Source organism: Lepidochelys kempii, chromosome 4 (assembly GCF_965140265.1).
Source record: "Lepidochelys kempii isolate rLepKem1 chromosome 4, rLepKem1.hap2, whole genome shotgun sequence".
Lineage (NCBI taxonomy): Eukaryota > Metazoa > Chordata > Testudines > Cheloniidae > Lepidochelys > Lepidochelys kempii.
This window is the reverse complement of record NC_133259.1, coordinates 79,019,632-79,035,476: the sequence shown is the minus strand read 5'-3', so window position 1 is coordinate 79,035,476 and position 15,845 is coordinate 79,019,632. Positions and strand designations below refer to the sequence as shown.

Here is a 15,845-nt window from a genome sequence, read left to right as displayed (position 1 = left end):
GAGTCGAAGACTGCTCCAACGAACTCTATCCTCTGAACAGGGACCAATGTTGATTTTTGTTCGCTTATCAACAGGCCTAGGGCATGACAAGTGGCTTGCAACACCTCGATACTGCGCTGCACCTGCCCTTTTGAGCAGCCCTTAATGAACCAGTCATCCAGACAGGGATAGGTCTGGACCCTCCGACAGTAACCTGCGACTACCGCCATGCACTTTGTAAACACTCTTGGTGCTGTCGCTAGGCTGGATGGGAGCACTGTGAACTGGTAACGTGTCTGACCGACCAAAAACCACAGAAATCTCCTGTGGCCAGGAAATATTGAGATGCGAAAGCAAGCATCTTTCAGGTCAAGGGTAGCATATCAGTCTCCGGGGATCCAGGGAGCAGATAATGGAGGCCAGGGAGACCATGTGGAACTTCAACTTCTTGAGATATTTGTTGCGGTCTTGTAGGTTTAAGATGGGGTGTAGGCCCCCTTTGGCATTCAGAATGAGAAAGTACCAGGAGTAAAATCCTTTCCCTACTTGTTCTGTTGGAACTTCCTCCACAGACCCCAGCAGCAAAAGGGCTTGTACCTCCTGGGCAAGCAATTGCTCATGAGAAGGGTCCCTGAAGAGGGACAGGGAACAGGAGTGAAAGGGGAGATAGAAAGAAATTGGAGGGTATACTCTGCTGCCACCGTATTGAGGACCCAGTGGTCTGTAGTTATGGCGGTCCAAACAGGGAGGAAAGGTAACAAACGGTGGGAAAATAAAGGGTAAGACAGATCCTGGTTGCAGGTTGGGAAGTCGCCCTTGAGCATCCCCTCAGAATGATTGCCTGTTCTTGGGAGGGGCACGGCTCAAGCCCAAATGAGCCCCTGCTACAGGCAGCTGGCCTTGGCAACTCCTATATCTCCTGCTCTTTCTGTGGCACGGTTCCGCTCTGGTCTAGCCCGTGAACCTCTGCGTTTGCTGAGGTTTAAATCTCTTCCTAGCATGGGCCAGGGTGTACAGACCCAGTGAACGAAGAGTGGCCCTTGAGTATTTTAGGCCATGTAATCTGCTGTCTGTTTGTTCAGCAAATAAATAGGACTGAGCTGTCGAATGGGAGGTCCTGGAAGGACTGTTGGACTTATAGAATCATAGAATATCAGGGTTGGAAGGGACCTCAGGAGGTCATCTAGTCCAACCCCCTGCTCAAAGCAGGACCAATCCCCAATTTTTGCCCCAGATCCCTAAATGGCCCCCTCAAGGATTGAACTCACAACCCTGGGTTTAGCAGGCCAATGCTCAAACCACTGAGCTATCCCTCCCCCCCCCTGCCAACAGACCAGACAACTGAAGTCATGACACCCTTCTCGTGGCCATCACGGAAGCCATCAGCCTGGCTGAGGAAGCTGCCACATCTGAGGTGGCCTGGAGGGGGCTCTCGTGATTGCCCTAACCTCATCTAGTATGGCATTGAATTCCTGTTTAGCATCCTGCGGGAGCGAGTCAGCAAACTTGGCCATGGACTGTCATACGTTAAAATGATACCTGCCAAACAAGGTCTGGTGGTTTGCGATGTGAAGCTGTAGGCAGGCTATAGAATAAATTTTCCTGCCATACAGAACAAGTTGCTTTGCATCTTAATTTTTCGGGGTCAAGCTGGGTTGCCCCTTCCTCTCGTGCTTGTTGGCAGCCGCGACCACTAGTGACCTGAGGGAGAGGTGAGTGTATAAGTACTCAAGCCCCTTTCCAGAAACGTAGTACTTGCGTTTTGCCCTCTTAGAAATGGGGCAGGGATGACGGGGTCTGCCACAGGGCTTTTACAATTTTGACTACCCCATCATGCATGGGTAGACCCACCTTTGCTGTGGCCACCGCCGCCAAGTCATCAAATAGGGAGTACGCGAGTTTGGACATCTCCTCTGCCTCCAATCCCAGGTTGGCTGCCACTCATTTAAGCAGCTCCTGGTGGGCTCTGACATCATCTTGAGGCACAATCTGCGATGGGCCTGTTATTGCCTCATCAGGCTATGATAAGTGGGAGGCCAGCCCAGGATGAGGGATGGGTTCCATGTCCCCTGCCTGGGAAACCACATCCACCAGAGGAAGTGGCTCTTGGGCCCCTTGGATGGATGCAACATCTGAGCCCGGGATCGAGACACCAAGGTCAGTCTTTCTGACACCCCTGAGACTGCATGTTGGGCCTGAGGTCTCCCAGCCTGGGGAATTGCCCATAGGTTCTAGATTTGCCAAAGCCCAGGTCCCTGACCCTGTGGCTACATTTTTGCAGGTTGGCTCTGGGAAGAACCTGCTGGCTGTGCAGGTGGCGGTTGGTCCCTGGGGGCCATCGACTCCTTGCTCTCAGAGCCCCAGGAGGAATGGTATTCCTCTGGTGACCATGGTGTCGCCACAATAGGGTAGGCTTCCCCACTATGTCTGGTGATCTTATGCCTGCCAATTGGGGAGCAGTATCGGGAGCCTGCTGAGTCGTGCCATGTATCTGGCAACCGGTAGCGCTGCTCAAAGGCCCAGTAATAATCCGGAGAATGATGCCACCCATTTCGGGAATGGTGTGCAGGCTCCGATGACCGGGAGCATGGGGATTGTCTAGGACACTCCAGTGACCGTCTGGGCTCCGGCAACCAGTGCTGGTCCGGTGACTGGTATCGGCCTTCCAATGACCGGCGTCAGGGCTCTGGAGATCAGTGTTGCTCTGAGCAGCAGTTCTGGGACTCTGGAGAGCACCGAGGAAGCTCTGGTGAGCAATGCCTGGAAACTGGGGAGTGGTACCTTTTCGGTGACCGCTGCCAGAGTTCCGGGAACCTCTGTGGCCCGATACCGTGGATCTGGTGACCAATGTATGGATCCCAGAGATCAGTGCCTGGAGCTCGGTGATTGGTGCCGGGAACCTGCTGAGTGGCCGCAACTCTGTGATTTGAGACGCGGCTCTGGAGATCATTGGCACGGTCCTGGTGAGGGGGCCAGAGTATGGGGCTGCGAGCCTTCTGCAGGGGTGCCACTGAGGACTTTCCCCTAAAAACAGATGGGCGGGAGGGGCTGTTAGGCCGCTCTTCCCAAGGAGTAGGCAGCAGCGGGAGGGAGATGTCATCTTTTGCTGCTTGACAGACTTCTGGGGTTGACGGTACCATGTACTTCTACCACTCCCTGGGGTAGGAGACAGGTCACAGGGCAGACTAGGCCCAATAGATGAGGCTGCTGCTTGGCTGCGCTCCGGTGATGGTGAGATGGTTCAACTTGGTTGAGGTTCCTCTTCTCCCTTATCCTTACGGGACCCCAGGTAGTACCCTCTCCCGGCCTGCTTTTTGTGCCTTTTGGCTGATACTGGTGACAAGGATCAGCATCAAGAAGCAGCCAGTGCTGGGGGCACGCTTTTTAGTTGATGCCGAAGTACTCTGCACCAAGTCCGAATGTGCCAGCTCCAAGACCAGTGCAAGAGCAAACTCCATGAGAAGCAGGTGGAGTCAAATGTCTCTCTCCTTTCTGGTCCGGGGCTTGAATCCCTTGCAAATATGGCACTTTTCATGAATGTGGGCCTCACCCAGACACTTCAAACAACTAAGATGTGGCTCGCTGACTGGCATGGGCTTCTTAAAGTAATCCCAAGGCTTGAAGCCTGGGGAGCCTGGGCTAAGTCCCTCAGGACTATAAATAACTAAGTATACTAACACTATTAGGAACTGTTAACTTTCTCTGACTGCAACTATTTGCACAAGGAAAGTTTGTAGAACCATTGAAAGAGAAACCCCTTGATAGAACAAGGGGAGCGCTCCTTATACTGGTGCATATGCATGCCACTTCAGAAGGCGCCAAAACGGTCTCCTACGGACACCACTGAGGAACATCTTCCAGCACGGGTGCATGTGGCAAGCACACATGCCTACAATGGAATGGACATGACCAAGCACTCGAACACCACCACCAGAGCTAACCAGGAATCTATTGCTGGCACTACCTTTCTTTTATATCTTGGTGGAAATGGAAAAGGTGTCAGACCCACATAATACAGAGGTACCAGGCAGCACGAGTACTGTGGAATGCTCCTTGGGCTGCGGTGCAATGTATCCTCTTTAAGCCACTTCTCCCTGGAAGTCCCCAGAAGAGAACAGGCTGTGGGAGGGGTATGTGAAGCAAACACACCATTATGGACAGGACAGAGAGAAGCAAGGGTGTGAATGAGACAAAGGAGAATACAGGGTGGAAGTAGAAGGATGGGAAGATACGATGACAAGAGGGTCGAGCAGAGGACAAAATGAGAAAACAGAGAAATTAGTACAGGCAGCTGAAAGCAGAAAAAAGCAGGAAGGAGAAAGGTATAGTTTAGCAACAGAAGAAAAGAAAAAATAAAATAAGATAGGACTAAGAACAGGGGAGAGAAACTAGAAGAAGAAAAATACCACAGATATCCACGATGCCACAGTCTACTCGCTCTCCAGTTGTACAGTCTGCCAGTGAAAACAGGTAAACAAGACCTGAATTTCTACTATAAACAAACATATACAAAAAAATTTGTAAAAGAAAAAAGCTTTTCAGACTTTCACACACACAAAACAGGAGTTATGGATGTGCCACTACTATCAGATACAGCAAAAAAGGGCACTAACCCAGGTAACCTTTAAAGAAACGTTTGTGTAATCCCTTATTGCATAAGAAAGTCTGCTAACAGGTTACAACTGTCCTTTGATTTTAGGAAGTAACAGGGTTTCTGCTTCCATAGTTAGCATTCAGGTGCACTAACAAAAGTAAACCAGAAAACGTACACTGTAGCATGTCTCCTTTTCAGATCACTAAGACTTTCAGGTCACTAGTGTTATTAATTTGTCATCTTTCACAAGCACTCATCATTCATACCATAGGCGAGGGGTGTGGGGGGAAGGAAGAGAAGCCATGCTATTTGGCTGCCCAGGCTTGTAACCCATATTACAAAATAAGGCAGTTTCTGCTGATGGATTTAACAGCTACAAAGGAGTTTTAATAGCTGTGTTCATTCAAAAGATTCTTTCTTCTTGGGCAAACTGTTTGAGAAGCTCTACCAGAGAAAGAGAGAGAAATAATCCAGAAGTTGAACATGTGAGAGAAAAAACTTTCAAAAGAGAAGAGGGGAAAATATTTCAAGCTTATCACAAGGCAACCCTGCAGCCTAACTCCAAAATGATATCAAGTTATATTATGCTATGGTAATAATCCTGGTTTAATTACACCACCTCTTAAGCTAGTTTCAGATCATATTTCTCTCACTGTTATGGTTTGGGAACATGTGATGACAGGAATGCAGTGCTGCTGCACAAATGCTGTATTTCACCGATTAATTTTTCTATGTGTTGGCTTATACAGTCCAGTATTTATTTTAGCTAGCACCGCTTTTAGATAAATCCTGCCTTCCCTCTACCCCTTTTAAGGGAAGAAAAGCTCTCCTGTATGTGTTTCAACTCCAGCCTTTTTGATTGCATTCATGGCTTCCCCTGTACAGAAGACAATTGATAAGGGATTGTTAATCTGGGTAGCCCAGGCTACTCAAAAACACAGCTTGGCACCAAAGGGAATACATTTTACAAGTTATAGTCTTCTCTTGATATAAGTTGTTAGCTCCCATTATCATTGAGTTGTGAAGCGTGTGACTCAAGAGGGAAAGGAGGTGGGATTATGCCTCTAAATACAAGCTGGGCAAGAAAAAACCTGAATACTGCACAGATTTTTAAACAGCCAAGCCACGCCAAGTTATTAAACCTCTCATATACAATAAAAATCAAAATCCTGGAAAACTGGAGTTATAACAGTTCAGTTCATTCGTTGGCTGCTTGCACAAAAGAAATAGTAGTAAAGAACGTGCCAAAAATGTCGACCACAACTTACTTGTTTTCCACTGGTGTCAAATATCTTCAGTACACGGATATTTAAGTAACAAATTGATATCCAGGAGCCAGCTGTACTATTATAAATTAGACATAACCTAACTGTCTGGTATGGGATGTTAAAAAATGATAAAAAATAAATATCTAATCAATCTTTACTAATAGTAAAACCCATGACATCTGTTTTTCAAAGACTATTATACAGATACCTCTTTGCCTTTTTTCCCCCATTAGGCAATTAATTGACACTCAGAGTTTGTTCTTTCATGCCCTTTAAAAAAAAAATACATTCCAAAATAAAAGGAAGCATGTAGCTATACCCATAACAAGTGGACAATTTCTGTATTTTTCAGCAGTTACCATTCACTGGCACATTTATTTTAAATTCCACACAACTATACACAGGAGGAAAGTATTCTCCTTCCACACGCAGAAACCTGAACAAAACACCAGAGGCACATTTGCAAATGAACCAAAAAATATGTCTGATAGACAGTTTAGAACTTAAAAATACCAAGGGAACTAAATCTTGACAGCTTCTAGAACTCCACGAGCATTTGTTGAACTACAAAGCACTAAATTCACCTTAAAAATCCTCGCTTATACGTATATACACAATACATTATGTATATAGCATGTATAAAAGAAAGGGGACTTTAAAATCTTTAAGAGGATGGGGAAGCCTACAAGTTTGAAAAAAGTCTAAACACCTTCAAGCATGAATACACCCATGTGTACATGAGGCTCTTCACAAAGTTTGTTTCACACAGGTAAACACCTCTGTGTAACACAAAATGCTTGATTTCCACATAATGTTCTGAAGGAAGGGAGCAGAGTACACCCCAGGCATAAAGAGTCTCAAAAACACCTTCTGTTCATCATATCACGGTGGGTCAGTTAATCCTTGAATATTTTGCCAAGGGATCAGACAAAACATAATTCCTGCTAGCATCTCATGCCATTCTTATGTTGGAGAATAATGATGGGCTGTTGAAGAATAGCAAAGCCAAGTTCTTTATCAGATCAATTAATCTCTCACTACACAGCAGAAGGGGCTATGGAAGAAACTTTTCCAATATTGATTAAAGTTGTGGCTTTGCCTCACTTAAGCAACCCTAAGATATTCTCAGTAAAGCACACTAGAGGAGCTTCATCCTTCCAGTGACTCTGCTATCACACAGATGAGAGAAAATTATGAAGCTGTACCAAGTAAAGGGGGAAATAAAGAGAAAGCTACATGCTGATCCCAGCATTTTTGCTACACACTAATCCCAGCACTTTTATTATGGTGGCAGCGTATAGATTCAGAATACTGCCTATGTACACCAAACACCTGGGGTGAACCAGGAAATGGCCAGAGGCCCAATTGTAAGAACTATGTTTCCCTGCTACAGTGGAGTTGTCACTGGAATGCTTACCTTGTGTGTTCTCCATTACCGTGGTTTGTTGCCATCCTCAACTGTGTTCCAGTTCGCTTTTGTAACACACACATTACTCACCCACATACCCGGAGATGATTCCACTGTCATGTTTATAGGCCGGCAGGAGATGATGGGCACGACTTGTGCTTGCATATCTGAACACGTTTTTCTGAGTACTTCTCAGTGTCTATGTTTCGCATTCAAGAAGAGGATAAGGGAGGGGCATTTACCAAGAGCACGATGGGGTATATTCCAAACCTATATCTCCACCTCACAACATTTTTAAGCTCCCCATTTAAAAAAAAATTATGCAAAAGAAAAGAAAATGTTTTAAATTTTACATAATAACACAAACTGTTAAAGCAAGTCCGCCAGCCCCGGGGAACTCTGCAATACACAATATTCAGTTTCTTTTCTGAAATGCCAAGAAAAAGTGCTATCTAGTATAGCAAGGTTATCCCCTAGCTTGTCTGAAGCCTGCTATGGGATCGTTAACCCCTTCCTGGAGTTGCACAGAAGGAGCTTAGATATAATGCCTCATCTGAAGCATTACACTCCTTACAGAAAGCACTGAAGTGTCACACTGGGTATGAGAACAAACCCTGGTGTCAATTTTTCAGGTTACAAGTCTTCCAACCAAACTCAAGAGTGAGAACAACAGAAACTTGACAACACTATGAAGTATGAGTCAATTATTATATGGGAATATCATTGCAATAGCCCTGGAGAAACAGTGACAAAGTATAAAATTAAAAGGCATTCTTGTGCTGTAAAATAAAATCCTCAATGCTTCCGGGTAAAAGATTACTTACTTAATCAATTATAGAACAAAGCATGTGAATAGGAACAGCAAAGGATCGTGTTTCTTCCAGAGTAAATGATTTTCACATTACTATACATTTGTATGAAGCCCAGGAAACAACTTGTACTTAATAGTTCAAGAAATCTAAAAAGATCCTTTAAATAAACAAAACCTAAATTAGGTGATTTTAGAAGAAAGTTCATAGCCCACATTTCTTAACAAACATTTTCACTCAGAAGAATTAACATAAGAACGGCCATACTGGGTCAGATCAAAGGTCCATCCAGCCCAGTATCCTGTCTACCAACAGTGGCCAATGCCAGGCGCCCCAGAGGGTATGAACCTAACAGGTAATGATCAAGTGATCTCTCTCCTGCCATCCATCTCCACCCTCTGACAAACAGAGACTAGGGACACCATTCCTTACCCATCCTGGCTAATAGCCATTAATGGACTTAACCTCCATGAATTTATCCAGTTCTCTTTTAAACAGTATTACACAGATACTGAGGAACTGGTGCTTTCTCTCGAGTCCCCATTAAAAACTGATCACTTTTGAACAGAAATCAATACCTTTATAAGTCAATTGAGGTAAATGCCATTAGTCATGCTGATCATCCTATAAACTCTTGAAGGAACGTCAAACCCAGCTACACAAACTTAAAATGCTTTTTTTCTCCGGTTATTCTAAGATTCATCACACACTCATCCTAAACCTGTCTTGGGTTCTGTGAAAGAGTAAAGGAAACTCCACCTGCATGCACTCATCTTTTTTCCTGATCACTTTCTTGATGCCGCTACCACCTTCCTCTCCCTCCCGCCACACCTATAAGCCAGGTCAGCAGATTGGCCCCTAAAACCCATGGATCCAAAGTCCTTCTATTTTTAAGAACAGTCCCAAGCACCGTGTGGAATGCAGTACAAAAAACACAGAGAGACCTTGTGTTCAGAAATGAAACAAAGGTAGAGTCATCAGGGAGACGTTTAAGCATCTTTGCTTCAACTGCCTGTGGAGTAAGGAGCTGTGAACACAAGCACCTGTATTTTTAGTGTCCTGATCCCCTAATCATTTCAGCAGTACTTAAACTCCACAGATTTCCACTCACTGAAACCAAAAACAATAGAGGGGAAAAAAGTATTTCCAAAGGGTGATGCTATTATTGAACTGCCAATGAAAAAACTTCTGCTAATGCCCCTTAAATATATCCCCCGGTGTTCCTAATCTGAACACAAAAGGTTGGGATTAAAAATGCTGAGATTAAAACTGTCTGCAGTTTTCAGCTTCTGTGCCCATTGATGACAATAGTTTAAATCCTTGGCTATTGCTTCTTGAAGGCACCGCCTACACATGGTCCTCCAAAGTTCTTTGAAATGTTAAATACTAAGCTGGAAGAAGTCATAAAGGAAATAGTCTTTATAAAAGAAACAGATACAACGTACAGCTTTTGAAAATTCATTCCTCAGTTGCTTTGCTTTCAACAACCAGCATGTTCTCAATTTGTTATTGCCTACAGTTCTAACTTCTTTTGAAAGGAAGCTGAGGAACGGAATAGCTGAATTAGAGCTGGAAACAGCTGCCAAAATATGCACGTTTTACTTCTTCGAGCTCACCAGTCTCCAATAAAAAAAGATATCCTGTCTCTTGGCTGGAAAGACTAATTCCTTATCTACTCAACTGTCCTACTCGGACTATCCAAATCCCACCCATTTAAAAAAAAAAGGGTTCTATTGTATTCTGGATTCCAGAAACAGAATGTCTGCACCAATGCAGACCTATATTATTGCTCTCCACTTCACTGCAAACCCAGATGGTGAATTATCTTTCCACAAACAACTTCTTGATAAATGAAAATAGAAATCTAGAATTATAGGACACTAGTTTATCACCTCCCTTCTTCTCATAAATTATTAATCCCTTTGTTTAGCATACTTGTTGTTGATTAATATGAGTAATGATATACAAAAAAAAGTAGGAGATCAGCCAATCAATCACCAATAAGGGCCTGGAGAAATCACCACTGCGACGTATCAGCTTTTCCCCAAAAATATAGCGTCAGCTGAAACTGCTAAAGCCACTGCCTGTCTCCTTAGCAGTCAGGCAAAAAAAATAATAATAATAATATAGATAGATTGCAGTGCTAGTGGAGAAGTGACATGGGGCCAAGCTGGATGTGATGAGCCAGGCTACACAATCTAAAACCCTGCAAAGAACGCTTCATCAAGAACAATTCCTCCAAAACAAACCGTATTCCATCTATTTAGGTTCTTCTAACAGCTCCCATCACAGTAAGAGTATCTGAGCAGATCCCAGGAGTTAATAACCTAAGTCACAGTTGACTGGTGGCTACATTTCCTCCTGCATTTCCGTCACCTGGGATTTGGGGGAGGGGGTTCCTCCTCCTGCCTCCCCCATTTCATACCTTTCCCTTCTTTCTTGTTGCCTTCACCTATTTTTCTTCCTCTCTTCTTTGCAGTTTTAAGCAAAATCTGGGGAAACTACGTTGAAAAATTAAGATTTATACTCATTCTGATACCTGAGAGATTTGTAGTCACTCTTATCCTCTCCTGTAATGACTTCCAAAGCCATGGCCCTATTACCAAGAAAGCCCCATTTCATGTTATCAGGGACTTCAGGTTTCAGGTTGACAGTTGCGTAGTTCATGAGGAATGCAACCACCGTGGGAGGTCACTGTCCCACAGACACACACACTCTTGGGGGTATTGTTGGCCAAGTCCATGAAGGTCTTTGAAGATTCATAGAGATCTTGAATTTGATCAGTTCTAGAGGGAGCCAGTGCAACAAACAAAGCACCAGAATATGTGCTGGATGGTACAGCTAGAAACATGAATTTTGCTTTGTTTTATCCATCTTTCAAAACACTGCTCAGCCAACCCAGGAATGAATAGATATAATTTAACCCTTCTCATTTCTGAAAGAACACAATCAAATAATTTTTTAATAATATGAATAATCTAAAGGGAGTTTACATATTGAGAGAAATTCTAGCAGTCAAACTAGTAGATCCATATCAGAAAACCTGTTGACAAAACAACAGGTTAAATACACCTCAGACATTCTGGGTCTCCCAAAACACAGAGGCCACACCGTAAGCCCTTCATTACAGGAGCTGCAGAGAGGACATCTGGAAATAAGACTGCATGTTTGTACACTGATCCAGCAATGGAAACAATCCAGATATCCCATCATGCTACAAAAGCAGAACTGTGTACCTTTCCCATGACAAGCTGGTTGCCTCTTATACTGACCCTCACTATTATCCAGGAAATTATTCATACTCTGGGTATTTATAATAAATGCATTTGGGTATCCACAGTTGAGCCTGCTGTCTAACGGGCCAGAATTTCACCCATAAAGCAAAGGGTTAAGATTCCCTTTAAATTCAAAATACTAATACATATTCAACTTGCCACCTTGGGAATTTGCATATTAAATACACACACCAAAAAAAAGCAGGGAGAAAAATGATGTTGGGGGACAACAAAACAGATGGCCAATTAGTTATCACTCTTGTTCTGATAATTTACGTGGGCTAAATTTGTTAATTTACTCTCTTATTTGCAAAAAGGACCATACTTTATCTTAGCAACAACCATATAACATGGTCCTTAGGATACCTTAGTTACACAGTGAATATTGCTATCCCCAAAATTAATCATCCATATACATACCCACAAACCATTGTATGCCTACCTATGATGAATGGAAAACATGCTACTCCAAGTACACCACTTATTTTTCCCTCTCTTCTCAAGGCGTGCTTTTTATTATAAAAAGTTTCTTAAAATTCTGTTTAAAAGATTGGAATTTTATGTCCACATGTGCCAGGATACTAATCTTTGATCTCATTACCAGTCTTTCTACAATAGTTCTAAAACAAGAAGTGGCTTCCTTGGTTAACTCTAGTCATCTTGCTGAACTCTTCCTACATTTAACCTAGCTACTACATGGTGAAACTGACTCATCAGATTTTCACTAGTAGAATTTACAATCTGTGTCACTGGCAGTAAGATTCATAATGAGAATCATGTTTAAAACACAGATTGTCTCATGGACATTCTCCTCCTCATGTAGGGTGATCAGATGTCCCGATTTTATAGGGACAGCCTGGATTTTTGGGTCTCTCTCTTATATAGGCTCCTATTACCCCCAACCCGCTGTCCCGATTTTTCACATTTGCTGTCTGGTCACCCTACCTTCATGTACTACTACATGGACCACCTCCTTTCCCATTTCAAGTTGTGTGTGGCACATCCTCCCATTTCTGAGCACACCAATCGTATTTACTATGGTAGTGCCTAAGGTCCAACCAAGTCCTTTTCTGGACAATTTAATATTTTTTTCCAGAAGAAAAGGTTGTTCACAAACACTGCAGTATTTCTGAACTAAAACTGAAGTGACTGGAAGATTTAAAGTAATGAGTATAATTTTACTTACTGGCAAGAGCAGTTCCCTTTGTTTGACCCTTTGACCGCACTCCTGTTCCTGTTGTTTTATTAGTTGTCCCCCAAAATTACTTGGCTTCCAAGTCCTCTGGATCCAGAAAGTAGATCAAGACATTTCTAATGGTTCAATAATTTTTTAAAATTAGCATGATTTAAATGTAAGTCAGGAAGTGCTTATCAGAGGCATTACAAACAGAAGCATGCTCTTAAGAGAGGCCAGCAAGGGAAGACAGAATCCACTTGCTACAGACAGACCTCAATATTGTAACAACAGACAAGTCCTCCATCTTCAGAGTAGAGCTAGTGCTGGGGGAAAGCCATTTTGGATAAGTTATTGAACTACAGCACTCCAAACACTAAACCCATTTGAATCAACTTCTCTTCGCGTCTCTCAGGACCTATATATCCCCACTCCTGGGGATAGTTCTCACTACTCTAAGTAGTCCCATTGACTTCTGTGGGACTGCTTATAACTGGGAGTACTACATCTAGAAATAGATGTTTGTAGGTTCATGCCCTAAGGAAGTTAAGTAATTAGGATGGGAGGGAGAGAGGCCTCCATGAAGGAAGATCTCCAGTTTGACCCAATAGCATCTGTTGCTAGCGCCACCATTTCTGTACGTCTGCCGCAGAACTTTGCAGTTCTTGTTTGTCAACATAAAGAAGTCTACCCCCATCTCTCCACCCACTTACTGGTGTAGGAAGTGTTATACAGAGAGACTCATGAACACCATCTGTTTGCCTGTAGAGTTTGATTTTTTTCCTGGCAGATAAGCAATTACAACACAGAGTGCACAGACAGAAATATACAATTCTCTACGTAGTGAAAGAACATCGAAGTCAAATGTACCTACTTTCTCCCACAATGTAGTATTTCATTTCCTAGGTTAATTTACCTGCATTCTTTCTTTCAAAAAGGAAATTTTTACAGGTGCATGAAGTTTAAAAACATGACTTTTGTCACAGTAAAAATTAATGGATGCATGGACATTATTGATAGGAGTCATTTCCAGACTCAAAGTGGGGACCTATAGTAGGGAACAGCTTTTTAAATGTCATCTTTATTCCTTTCACATACAAAAAGGAATATAACACATTTCATATATCAATGCACACAATAGCACCATGTCTGCTTCAATAAAAATTCAATCCACCAAGAAAAATATCCCTCCTTTCTTCATGAAAAATGTGAAATAGGAGATTTTACAGCTGGGGAAACTGAAGCAAAGAATAACCCTGTTTTTCTAAACCATCCAGTGATTTTGGATATCTCCATTTTTCTGGAATCCAAGCTGAGATACCTGCTGATCAGGTCCTAGATGTACTAGACACCCACAACTCCAGCTGAAGTCCATGAGAGCTAACTGTGCTTAGCACCTCTGAAAAGTTAGGTACAAGTGAACTCAAATAAAGAATCCAGAAATGGAGACACCCACAATTATTGTACATTTTTGAAAATGTTGGTATAAGAGTCTTGCTTAAGGTCACACAGGAAATAGGATGGATAAAAAACAATTTTTTAAAACATCAGATTTTTGTTTATCTAAATCAAACTTTTATTTAAATTTACTTTATTTTATTTAAATTAGAAGTTTTCCTTTTAAAAAATAAACATGTTAAAAATTATATCTGAATTTAATACAAAATATATCATATCATCTTAAAACATGTAAATAAAAAATAAATATGCTGAATCCATGAACGTCTTCAAAAAACTGAGTTTAAGGCTGATTTTCTATCTAAAGAAAGAATCGGGGCGAGCAGCGAATCTGACTTTTGATTAATGTAGATATAAATATGGCACAGTAGGTCAAATACTTAGGGCCCTACCCAATTTGCAGGTCATTCTGTCAATTTCCATAGGATTTGAAAATTAGTCAATTTCATGTTTTCAGACATTTACATCTCAAATCTCATAGTGTTGTAACCATGAGGGTCCTGACCCAAAAGAGGGTGGTGGGGAGAATTGCAAAGCTGTTAAATATCACCCTCACTTCTGCGCTCCACCTCCAGCAACCTCCTGTGGCTGCAGGAAGCACCATGGCTGCTGCCCAGCCCCGGTGCTGCCCGCAGCCAGGGGAGACACCTGGAGGTGGGTCTGATCTCCCCTCTGAGAGCAGCTGTGCAGGGAAAGAGTAATTCCTGACCCTTCCTATCCCAGAGTGCCCAGAGCCCAGGCTCCAGTCTGACATTCAGATTCCAGATGTCTACACTGCGCTTTTATAGCCCCACAGACAGAGCCCCATGCCCACAAACCTGAGTCAGCTGACACAAGCCAACCACAGGTGTTTTACTGCCGTGTAGACATACCATCATTTCCATGTACAGAGCTGTACATAAGCCATCTGTTTTTCTTCAGAGGCTACCTGTAGTGGTGGACAAATATCAGGAAAAAAAATCATTGCATTTTGGTCAACAAATATTGCCGTTATTCACTGAATAACTTCTTTAATAAACATTCAACCAGCGATAGAGCAAGCTGAACACTGAAGAACCCTCAAAAAGAAAAGGAGTACTTGTGGCACCTTAGAGACTAACAAATTTATTTGAGCATAAGCTTTTGTGAGCTACAGCTCACTTCATCGGATGCATTCAGTCTGAAGAACCCTGTTAGTCAAATAAATTTTTAAATGAAGTTGGAAAAATTGTATGAATTATTCAATGGATAGCTCTCAATATTTAAGACATATGTATACATGGTTCTGATATCCATGTGATAAATTCAGTTTTGTCACATGACTGACCACTTCACTTGTATGATGTCACAGATACCAAGTCTTTATAGCATTCCCATCACTATAGCGCCTAAACACTTACTATGAGTCATAACAACAATGCCAGGCAACAGTACCAGTGAAGTGAAAAAAATTAATATAGTAATATTTTTTTTAAAAAAAACACAACCTTGATGGTTTACACAACCACGTATTTTCTCAGTCTCAAGACGTGATGGCTGGAGAGAGGCTGGCTACCAAAGCAAAACGGTAAACAATATTTCAGATGGCAATTGAAATGGGAAAAAGTATTTTGAAAGGCAATTTTATAACTAATGAAGAAAAAAGGAAATAAGTTGTTTTAACTTTTTATACCACATAGTGCCCTCTACTGTATAAACAGGTAATAAACAAGAATGCTGCTTAACAGAGGCATTGTTTTATATCAAACAGGAGAATGTTGTGTGTATATCACGCATTTTCCTCTTAATTATTCTGATTTCTAAAAATGCTAATAAGTTCTGCAAACATATGCAATATTGGCTTAAAACAGACTTTTGTTACCCTCCCTCTTCTAATCCAATATTCTGTCTGGAGGCAATTG

At 42.4% G+C, this 15,845-nt stretch overlaps 1 protein-coding gene across 1 annotated transcript in view; it reads right to left on the bottom strand.

The window, feature by feature from the left end:
- STOX2 (storkhead box 2) overlaps positions 1–14,893 on the bottom strand; it is a 144,878-nt gene extending 129,985 nt beyond the window's left edge. Inside the window, exons 1-2 of the mRNA XM_073341767.1 lie at positions 14,838–14,893; positions 12,520–12,644 (exon numbers count right to left, since the gene is read on the bottom strand). The gene's annotated coding sequence lies outside the window, so the exon portion shown is untranslated. The remainder of the gene's footprint in view (positions 1–12,519; positions 12,645–14,837) is intronic.
- Positions 14,894–15,845: the final 952 nt, after the last annotated feature.